The 10,000-nt window shown below is 57.1% G+C and overlaps 1 non-coding gene across 1 annotated transcript in view; it reads left to right on the top strand.

Annotated features, from left to right (window-relative positions):
• The first annotated feature begins 9,975 nt into the window (after positions 1 to 9,975).
• Positions 9,976 to 10,000, top strand: part of LOC124590579 — a 1,910-nt gene continuing 1,885 nt past the window's right edge. Inside the window, exon 1 of the ribosomal RNA XR_006976637.1 lies at positions 9,976 to 10,000. This exon is cut by the window's right edge and continues 1,885 nt beyond it. This is a non-coding gene — a ribosomal RNA (small subunit ribosomal RNA).

The raw sequence follows: 10,000 nt of genomic DNA, 5'->3' as shown, positions 1-10,000 counted from the left end.
CAAGCCGACCAAGACATCGATGGGCCCACAGTGCCCATCTTTCGACCCCACCCACAAAGCCTGCGTCCTCTGTCGACCACAGCACCCCAACGCCAGCGCCTCTGCCGCACGAAATCGTGGACCGGCAATCACTCCACCTGCGCCCCACTCCAACCGCCCAACTCGCAACTCCAGCGGATGAACGGCGGACTTTTCCCGCAGTCGCAATGTGCAATCCACCCCTATAACTTCCCTTTCATGAAGAGATATGTCCGATCTCCGGCGGTACACCGCAAGGTTACCGCCCTTCGATTGTGCCTTTTTCGCGCTACTCGAAGTGTTAGGGGTTCTAGGTGCCAGCCAGCCAGCCAGCCAGCCAGCCAGCCAGCCAGCAGTTCCCGGTCCCGGCCTGCAGCAGTGGTCCCGCAGCCAGCCAGCCAGCCAGCCAGCCAGCCAGCCCTCCGGTGGCAGCAGCAGTCCAGCCAGCAGCAGTCCAGCCAGCAGCAGTCCAGCCAGCAGCAGCAGCAGCAGCAGCAGCAGCAGCCGCAGCCGCCGCCGCCGCCGCCGCCGCCCCGGCCCCGTCCGCGGCAGCAGCGTCCCTGCCTCTCGCCGTCGCCGTCGCCGTCGCCGTCGCCGTCGCCGTCGCCGTCGCCGTCGCCGTCGCCGTCGCCGTCGCCGTCGCCGTCGCCGTCGCCGTCGCCGTCGCCGTCGCCGTCGCCGTCGCCGTCGCCGTCGCCGTCCGTCGTCCCCCAGTGTGTGTCCTGTCCTTTTAGTGCTGTGTTTTTCTTTCTTCTTCTTGTCGTCATGTCCGCCCCCACCACCACCGTCACTACTACCACCACCGCCATCGTGTATACGTCCCCTTCCGCCGCCTCCACCACTATCACTTGGTGTGCCCAATCCCACCCCCCTCCTTCCATCCCCCCCCTCCTCTCTATCCCTTCGCCCTCGCTCTTTGTCTCCCCATCTCCCGCCTCTTCCTCTCGTTCTGATCCTTTCCCCCCACTCCCCCAGCCTGTCACTGCAGCTCCGGCTAGGGTGGTGGCCCGTCGGGCCACTGCCCACGCCCAGCTCTCCCCATCGCCATCGCCATCACCGCCACCACCGTCATCATCGTCACCATCACCATCACCATCACTGCCACAGTCACAGTCACTATCTCCGGCGCCGCCTGCTGCGTCCGTGCCGGGACCTGTCCCTTCCCACCACCTCCCCATCGTTCCCGTCCCTCCTGTCACCACCCGCCCATCTGCCGCTGTCAAACGCCCTAGTGGCGCCTCCACTTCCTCTGCTCCTAAAAAGGCTCCACCCCGCCCGCCATCCCCACCCCAAAATGCCATGGACGTCTCCCCACCAGGCCCCGCTCCCTCCTCCTCCTCCTCCTCCTCCTCCCCACCCGGTCTCTACAAATATCTCCTGTCCCGTCCCGATCCTTCCTTCCTCGAGGCCCGGAATCTCTCCCTCCTCCTCCGCCAACATTTCCCTGGCGTCCCCATCTCTCTCCTTACTCCCAGACGGGATTCTGTTCTTATCTCCTCCCCCAGCCCAACCCTCCATACTGACATCCTCTCCCGCCTCCCCATCACCCGTTTTGGTCCTCACGCCTCCCTCACCCCTGCTCCCTCCGCATCTCCTACCCGCCAACCCCAACCCCCGCGTCGCCCGCCGACCCTCACCGCCGTGATCACTCGGCTTAGCCCGTCGATCACGGAGGAGGAGGTGCTGGCGGAGCTGAAGGCCCATCCCACCCTGGAGGTGCGGGCGGTCCGCCGCATTTTCAACGCGACCGGCCCCACCCGCCTTATGCGGGTTTTCTCTGAGGACGCCCCCTCCATTGACCGTCTCCTGAAGGAGGGTGCCCTCCTCTTCAATCAGCGGTACCAGGTAGACCCCTCCCGTTCCCCCCCTCAATCCCTGCGCTGCCAGAGATGTCTGCGCTACAATGCACATCCAACAGCAGAGTGCCGCGAGGCCCCCACCTGCCCACATTGTCGGCAAGCGCACTTCCTCCGGCAGTGCCCCAACCTCCAATCCCCTCCCTCCTGTAATACCTGCAGCCTCCCCCACCCCACCTACTCCCAAAAGTGCAAAGCCCGACCCCCTCCCACCACTCCTGAACTCACCGTACCTGTCCGTCCCCTGGACGCCCCCACCCCTCCTGGCAATTCCCTTCGTCCCCCCCCCACTGCTGAGGACATCATCAGGTTCCTCACCATTGTCCTTCAAAACGTCCATCCCTTTCAGCGCCCCCACACCTTACAACAGATCTCCCTCGCCGCCCGTTCCATATTCCACCTTAAAATGTACGCCACCTTTTCCAATAACCAGGCCCATTTCACCTTCTCCCGCCTTGACACCCTCGTCTAAGTCCTTATCATGGCGCGACAGCATCGTATCCTTTTCAACAATATCCGCTCCCTTCCCGCCAACAAGAACCTCTTCCTGCACACCCTTGCTACCCACCGTGTGGATGCCTTCCTCCTCAATGAAACCTTCCTCCAACCCCACCACTCCATCCACACCTCCCCCTATCTCCTCCACCGCTCCGATAATCCCCTCCCAGTTGCGCGTGGCGGAGTTGCCATTGGCCACCACCGCCAGATCCCCGTTCGGCTCCAGCCTCTCCTTCCCGACCCCACCGAACACCTGATCCTTAGTCTCTTCTTCCCCGGCCTTACCATTACCTGTGCCACCATCTATGTCCGCCCCAACGCCCCTCTTCCTTTCGACTTCCTCTCCCACATCGACCGTACCTTCTCCTCCTATGTGATCGCCGCCGACCTCAACATCCATAGTCGCTCCGCTGCCCAGTTACGGCGGTGGCATCGGTTCCTCTCCTCCCTTCAAGGCGACCTCATCCCCATCCCCCAGCATACTCGTCCCGAATCCAACTCCACTCCCGATGTTATCCTCTCCTCCCCCAACCTCCTTGGTCGCATAACGGTGGATGTCCTGGAGCCTATTGGTAGCGACCATCTCCCTGTCCTCCTCACCGTTTCAGACGGCCGTCGCCCCCGCCCCGACCCTCGTCATGACCCTCCCCCTAAGTACATCCATGACTATTCCCGTGCCAACTGGAATGCCTACCGGGATACCCTCTCCACTCAGGTCGATAGCCACCCTCTCGCCTACCGCCGTCCTGATGATGTCACCCATGCCGCCTCCTTTCTCCAGCAGACCTTGTCTGAGGCCGTGGAGGCCCACGTCCCTACTGTTGCCATCCACCCCCACCGTCCTACCTTACCACCACAGGCCGTCCTCCTCCTCCGTGAATCCCGTCGTCTCTACCGTGCCTTCCTCCGCACGCGTGACCCGGACACCCTACGACGCCACCGGCAACTACAGCGACACATTCGAAATTTGCTCGCGGCCAAGAAACGCCGGGACTGGCGACAGACATGCACCCGTTTAACTGCTACCCTCCCTATAAACTCGTCCAAGTTCTGGACCGCCTTCCGTCGCCTTACCGGAACTAAACCCTCCCCCTACTATCCTCTTCTCCACGATGATCACCCCTTTCCTGACGCCCTTAGTAAGGCCAATCACTTTGCCTCCTACCTGTCCGATGTGTTTTCCATCCCTGATGATCCCCAGTTCGATTACTCCCTCTTCCCAGATATCCGCGATCGAACTGATACCTCTGTCCCTCCCCTCGCTCCTGGTTTCCAGTACTTGGACAACATTCCACACACGGACCTTAATGCCCCCATCACCACACAGGATCTCATTAATACACTCCGCACCAAACGCAACACCGCTCCTGGTCACGATCGTGTCACCTACCGTCACCTTCGTGAAGCTCCTGTCTCTTTTCTCTCCACCCTGGCCAGGCTCTACAATGTAGTCCTGTCCACCGGTTACTACCCCGACCTGTGGAAAACCTCCCGTATCCTCATGTTCCTCAAACCTGGCAAACCGCCGTCCGCCGTCTCCTCCTACCGTCCCATCAGCCTTACCTCGGTCTTCAGCAAGGTCCTGGAATCTATCCTCACCCGCCGCATCCACCAGCATCTCCGCCAGCACCGCCTCCTCCCCGTTACCCAGTGTGGCTTTCGGCCGTCCTTCTCTTCCGACGATCTTCTCCTTCACCTCACTCATCTCCTTTCCGAACAGCTCAATTCCCGTCGCTCCGCAATCTTCCTCTCTCTTGACCTCGAACGCGCATATGACCGCGTATGGCATTCCGGTCTCCTCTTCAAGCTCCAAACCTTCGCCCTTCCCATTAACTACGTTCGTCTGATCGGTTCCTTTCTCTCCCGCCGTCCTTCCTATGTCACCATCCATAACACCGATTCCTACACCTTTTTCCCCTCCGCCGGTGTGCCCCAAGGCTCCGTCCTCTCCCCCCTTCTGTACTTGTTGTACACGGCGGACATGCCGCCGCCGTCACCCCCCGTCCACCTTCTCCAGTTTGCCGATGACACCGCCTTCCTTGCCCTTGCCCCCACCCTGCGACGCTCCCAACACCTTCTCCAATCCCATCTTGACCGGTTCACCACTTGGTGCAACCAGTGGTTGCTCAAGGTCAATCCTTCCAAAACCCAGGCGATCATTGTAGGCAAAACCACTCCCTCCTTCCGCCTCCTTGATTTCTATCTCACCGTTTATGGCCGTCCCATCGCTCTCACCCCCACCCTTAAGTACCTTGGCGTCACCCTCGACCGTCGCCTCTCCTGGACTCCCCATCTCCAGACAATCCAAGCCAAGGCACGTTCCCGACTCCGTCTCCTCAAGCTCCTTTCCGGCCGAACGTGGGGTCTGGACCCCTCCACCATCCTCCACACCTATAAGTCCCTCATCCGCCCTATCCTCTGTTACGCCCATCCCGCCTGGATCTCCGCCCCCCCTTCCTTTTATAAATCCCTCCAAATCCTTGAACGCCATGCTCTCCGCCTTGCCTATCGCATCCGTCTCCCTTCCCCCACGCGGATCCTGTATGACCTTATCCCCTTCCCCCACCTCCTCCTCTTCCTCGAAAGGATACGCATCCTATACACCTCCCGTAACCTCGATCCTCCTCACCCGCTCGTCTCCCCGATCCTCTCCCACCCCCGCCCGCTGCCACGCCTGTACTCCCACGTCCCACCCGGTCTCCATCTCTCCACCCTCCTTACCCTCTCCCAAGGTGGCTTCCGCCAGCTCCCCCTCCCTGATGATGCCCTCCTCCCCTCCATCTACCCCTCCTACCAACTTTGATCCTCCCACCCTCCTCCTGTGCTTGCTCCTCGGGGCACCCTCCCTCCCTTCTCTCCCCTTTCCCTCCCTCCTCCTTTTCTCGTCCCTCGTCCCCCGGGCCCCCCCCTCCCCTGTCCCTATCCTCCTGTCCCCGTCTCCTAAGCCATGGCATCCTCTTTTCCTCCCCTCTCCCCCTCCTCATCCCTGTTGCCCTCTTGGCAGGTCCCCGGACTCGCACACGCTCAGTGGACATTCGCGCGCCGGAGATCACCGCCATCAGTGTATCGTGTGTGCCGTCATGTTTAGTGTTCAGTGTTTACCGTCACACTCCATCGTTCACCAGTGCCATCGTCTCCTTCAGTGTTTGTGCGTCGTCTCAACAGTTTGCAGTGTGGCTTATCGTCGAGTGTGAACGGCTCCGTGTTTGTTTCTCTGTGTCTCCTGTTTATTGCCCACCGTTTTGTAACTTTTATGTTTTTCTCCTGTTTTTGCTGATTGTACTTTCTATGGCTGAAGAGCAGCGTAGTATGCTGCTGACAGCCTGCCTGCTGTACAGGCTTTAAAATAACAATAAAGTAAAAAAAAAAAAAAAAAAAAAGAGATATGTCCAAAATGCGACATTCCCGCTGTCCCTATACATGAGCTGCGAGCTGTACCAGTTACGAGCTAGAGACGCGATCGCGTTGCTCTCTGTACGAATGCCGATGCTGAGCGATCAGCTAGGAGGCGCTCCATCCATGTCGGTACCGGTGGGCGTTGCACTCGCAGTCGCAAAAACGTACGGCAAGTATATTACTCGGAAGAGGTAATGACAGTCCAAGCCCCCCTGCGTGGGGAGAGTCTTTCTAGGCCATGACCCACCGGAAAGGCCCCCCACCCCAGACATGTGACGTCACACCATCGGTATTGACGACTAGACTGATTCCTTATAATCATTTACCATACACCGGTGGAAGCTGCCGAGACGAGTAACTACATAGCGGGCTCGCCGTGTCACTAATGTACAGAGATACAACAGTTTCGACTGGAACCGGATTAAACGTATACACGGCGCTGATTAGTAATAGATAGAGCCATCAGAATACAGATAATGTATACAACTGTCCGTATACATGCTGAAAGACTCTGCTCACAATCACAACCACACGTCAGCCACACACCCTTATCACGCACTACTCTCTGCCTGTAACACGCACACAGACAATATGTAAGCACCAGCATGGAACAACACCCAGTGCATCCTCTCCGCCACATTAGACAATCCACACTGTCATAACCAGACCGGGAGATCCACTCAGAAAACAGAATATCCCACCCACCCGACAACCACCATTGCTCAGCCAAGCCACCAACACCCACACATGTCCTACACAGGGGTGCACCCAACATCACAATACTGCCTCCTCTCACAGCACACAAACAATGGCAGGAATGAAAGACACAGGTCTGCCACAAGCATGGAATGAGAGCGCCGCCTGTCATGAGCCAAAGGTGCATCCTGACGTGGCAAATCAGATGATGCCGCAGGCATCCACTTACTATAATCACAATCAACAAACCGGCCGCCCCGCCCCCCATTAAACCTTTCCTTACAACAATGTGTACTGTAACCTAACCTATATCGTACCTTAACCTAACCTATATCGTACCTTAACCTAACCTATATCGTACCTTAACCTAACCTATATCGTACCTTAACCTAACCTATATCGTACCTTAACCTAACCTATATCGTACCGTAACCTAACCTATATCGTACCGTAACCTAACCTATATCGTACCGTAACCTAACCTACATCGTACCGTAACCTAACCTACATCGTACCGTAACCTAACCTACATCGTACCGTAACCTAACCTACATCGTACCGTAACCTAACCTATATCGTACCGTAACCTAACCTATATCGTACCGTAACCTAACCTATATCGTACCGTAACCTAACCTATATCGTACCGTAACCTAACCTATATCGTACCGTAACCTAACCTATATCGTACCGTAACCTAACCTATATCGTACCGTAACCTAACCTATATCGTACCGTAACCTAACCTATATCGTACCGTAACCTAACCTATATCGTACCGTAACCTAACCTATATCGTACCGTAACCTAACCTACGTCGTACCGTAACCTAACCTACGTCGTACCGTAACCTAACCTACGTCGTACCGTAACCTAACCTACGTCGTACCTTAACCTAACCTACGTCGTACCTTAACCTAACCTATGTCGTACCTTAACCTAACCTATGTCGTACCTTAACCTAACCTATGTCGTACCTTAACCTAACCTATGTCGTACCTTAACCTAACCTATGTCGTACCTTAACCTAACCTATGTCGTACCTTAACCTAACCTGTATTGCGCCTTAACCTAACCTGTATTGCGCCTTAACCTAACCTGTATTGCGCCTTAACCTAACCTGTATTGCGCCTTAACCTAACCTGTATTGCGCCTTAACCTAACCTGTATTGCGCCTTAACCTAACCTGTATTGCGCCTTAACCTAACCTGTATTGCGCCTTAACCTAACCTGTATTGCGCCTTAACCTAACCTATATTGCGCCTTAACCTAACCTATATTGCGCCTTAACCTAACCTATATTGCGCCTTAACGTAACCTATATTGCGCCTTAACGTAACCTATATTGCGCCTTAACGTAACCTATATTGCGCCTTAACGTAACCTATATTGCGCCTTAACGTAACCTATATTGCGCCTTAACGTAACCTATATTGCGCCTTAATGTAACCTATATTGCGCCTTAATGAAACCTATATTGCGCCTTAGCCTAACCCACATTGCGCCGTAACGTAACCCACATTGCCCCTTAACGTAACCCACATTGCGCCGTAACGTAACCCACATTGCCCCTTAACGTAACCCACATTGCGCCGTAACGTAACCGATATTGTGCTGTAACCCAACACACGTTGGGCCTTAACCCAACACACGTTGGGCCTTAACCCAACACACGTTGGGCCTTAACCCAACACACGTTGGGCCTTAACCCAACACACGTTGGGCCTTAACCCAACACACGTTGGGCCTTAACCCAACACACGTTGGGCCTTAACCCAACACACGTTGGGCCTTAACCTGCTCTGTAATTGTCATACGACGCGTTAAATTAGTGTAGTGTTGCCTAACTGCAACCCCCGCAATATAGTTTGCTACTCGCACTGCCCGGTCCCCAGTGTATCGCTTCATGTTAAACACCTTGCAGCTATACACTGTAATGTGGATGGCAGCAGGACGTACATGCTCAATGCCCTTTGCAGTTGTTCATTGGCATTTGCAGTTGTTCATTGGCATTTGCATGGCGAAGCACTTAGCCTACGCTGTGGTACGGCCTGTGTCAACTGTCCGCTGATGTTGTACGTCCAAATCACACACTGTACTGCACATTGGTCCTCATGTACTGAATGATACATCGTGGTACATGTGACCGTACAACGACTGCGCCAACAACGGCGAACCATGCGGTCCAAATGTTGTGCACTCAGCTACGTGTCGTCTCCCTATAAGAGCTGGATTGCAGTGTGGTATGCCCTGGATGGCGATCAGCATGAGCCGTCTGTTGATGTAGTGGCGCGTGTTGTCAGACGTAGTCGTCTCTTCTCACACACCGTGATAGCATGGTGCACTGCGTTCCACATCTGCGACATGCGACAGAGGCCGGTTGACAGTCGTTCGCGCAATGGACATCGCATACGTACGGGGGCCACCTTCCACGTGTTCGCGAAGCGTGCACATGTTGTTGCGTGTATGTGGGCAGACATAGTGTGTCGTGACACCTGACACAGGCATGCAACAATCGTTGAATTTGCAAATGGCGATGGACGCCTACGTTTGCTGGTGACGTTACGCAAATGAACAACTGGTAAACCGTTGTGGTGCGGTTGTTCTCGCTAGAGGTGAATCAGTGATGGCGACGATCGGTTGAGCTACCAACCGGTTGTTCCAGCGATACCCACCATGCCCACGAACGTGAATGGCATCTGGGTGTGAAGCGATACGCGGCGGTGGCTGGGTGGGACCGTCCCCGGCCGGTGAGGGGGGGCCTCCCGGCGTGCTGGCCGCGCGGTGCGTGGGCGCACGCGCTACAGCCGGCTGGTGGGGGCGGCCAGTGGCAGGCGCGCCGGCCGACGGAGGCGGCAGGCGGCGCAGCTGCGCGCCGGCGCACCCTGCACGCGGCGCCGTGCGGCCAAAGTAGGTCCTCGCGGGCCCGGTGCGAAGCGCGGTGGACATCTGCAGTGTGCTGGTCCGATTGAGGACTGTGTGCGCTGAGGATGCGCCGCCGCCCGGCGCTCGGCGCCGCGACGCCGTCTGCTGCTCGGTCGCCTCTGCGGTTCTCGCAGGTGGTTTGTATCGCAGCTGTGCGGACGTGTTGGCGCGTGCGCTGTGCTGGGAGAGTTCGCTTCGGCACCCAAGTGGGGCTTTTGTCCTTCTGTGGCGCTGGCGTTGGAGCTGCCGGTCACCGTAGGTGGCGCGTGTTGTCTCCCGCCGGCAATGCCACGACAGCACGCTCCCGGGCCTCTGTCGGCAGCGGCAAGCTCAGTTGGGAGCACGGGTGGTCGCACCTAAAGCGTCTACTCGCCAAACTCCGGGCGATTGCGCCTCTCTCGAACCCGACCAAGTACTTAGGACGGCGCTGCGCGCCGCCGGGACCTGAGAGGGTTTCGAGGTGTATGGTGCAGGGGAGCTCAGCCTCCTCCTGTTTGCAGAATAATTGAGCGGACGCTTGCGTGTTCGCGCGGGCCCCCGGGACACACTCCCGGGCGGCCGGCTGCTCAGCTCTAGTTGACGCAGCTCCCTGGTTGATCCTGCCAGTAGTC

This window comes from Schistocerca americana, unplaced genomic scaffold (assembly GCF_021461395.2).
Source record: "Schistocerca americana isolate TAMUIC-IGC-003095 unplaced genomic scaffold, iqSchAmer2.1 HiC_scaffold_77, whole genome shotgun sequence".
NCBI classification, from domain to species: Eukaryota; Metazoa; Arthropoda; class Insecta; order Orthoptera; family Acrididae; genus Schistocerca; species Schistocerca americana.
This window is presented reverse-complemented; position numbering and strand designations above follow the sequence as displayed.